This window comes from Aplysia californica, unplaced genomic scaffold (assembly GCF_000002075.1).
Source record: "Aplysia californica isolate F4 #8 unplaced genomic scaffold, AplCal3.0 scaffold00635, whole genome shotgun sequence".
Lineage (NCBI taxonomy): Eukaryota > Metazoa > Mollusca > Gastropoda > Aplysiida > Aplysiidae > Aplysia > Aplysia californica.
The window spans coordinates 165,188-166,658 of NW_004797905.1; the positions used below are offsets into that span (position 1 = coordinate 165,188).

General features: G+C 37.8%; 1 protein-coding gene across 1 annotated transcript in view; it reads left to right on the forward strand.

The window, feature by feature from the left end:
* The window catches only part of LOC101854047 (carboxypeptidase D), a gene marked incomplete at its 3' end in the record, with an annotated part of 19,930 nt that overhangs the window by 12,087 nt on the left and 6,372 nt on the right, over nucleotides 1-1,471 (forward strand).

Below are 1,471 nucleotides of genomic sequence, written 5' to 3' on the forward strand. Positions count from 1 at the left end.
ATAGATAGATAGATAGATAGATAGATAGATAGATAGATAGATAGATAGATAGATAAATAGATAGATACTGGTTCTGTAAGAAAAGATTATAATAAACTAAAACAAACTGCGTTTTACTAATTTTACTAATTTTACCCCAGAGAGTGCAAGTGGACTACAAAATGACCTACCCTCTAGGAAAAAAATGCGGTCTTAAAAGATAATAGCGTTTTTTTTTTTGTAGACATTGCTACCGAACCTGACTTAAAATTTAGAAACAAAAAACAATACTTCATTTAGTTTCTCAAATAGTATTTAAAAAAAACGAAATCTTCGCTCTTCTTTTTAACACAAAACACGTGACTCCGTATACAAAAAAGGGTATCAAATACGCTATTATACTGCACCGGCGATGGCCAAACCGCCAGAAGAACAGAGTGGTGTTAAAAAGACGAGTCCAGATTTCTTTTGGGTTGCCACAACCGAAGGCAGATAGTCTACCGGAGACGTCATGAACGTTATTTACCTCAGTGTGTCAGTGCTGTTGCTGACAAACGAGGCATTATGGTATGGGAATCCATAACCAGTACTGATAAATTCGATCTAGTCATTATCGACGTAATCTGACTGCCCAGAGATACATCAATCACGCTCTCTATCCACACCTTCTGCCGTCTCTGGCTCGCCACAGGAACAATCTCGTGTGCCAGCAGGACATTGCACCAGCACACCGTGCCTTTGGTACCCAGAGATTCTTACAACAAAATAGCGTACGTGTTACAACACCGTTGCCAGTATTATGTCCAGATTTAAACGTGATTAAGCACCTCTGGGACAAGATGGACAAGAAAAGTGTTGTTTTTTTCTTCGTTTTCCTTAGTTTTTTTTGTTAGCACTTATTGAAAAAATAGCAAGCCTTTAAAAAGCCATTGGCAATACGGCATTACTGCAGTAAAGAACGGAAATAATGCACAGAACAAAGGGTGCCCCCTTTCTTTTGCTTGTCAGTATATATTATACTAGCTGGGCCCCCTTTCAATGAAAGGAATGGTAGGTGCGTTAACATCAACCGAAAGTTATTGGCCTACTATATTTTTACACTCCACTGGAATGGAGCAATAAATCCCAAGAGATGCAAAAATTAGAAGGTTTAGATACAGTGATGTATAGATTGATTCTCTACTCCGCTTTCGTGGTTGTACACTTCAGAATTTCAAAAGTGTGGAAACAGTGCGCACGGCTATTGAACGGAAACCTCACTTGTTTATAATAGCGTCTTAGAAGACGGACTTTCCCAAGATTAGATCTAAACGAAACTAATGAAAACGTGAAAATTAAATTATAGTGACTTCAGGCTCCTCAATAGAACTGTGTACCCTTTATATGATTCTGAACCACCATTAATTTGTCAAATTCGAAAGTTAAGTGGTTCCGAAGTTTTAGGTGGCCAACGTGAAAAGAGTTCAGTATATATTGCGTAATATACTATATA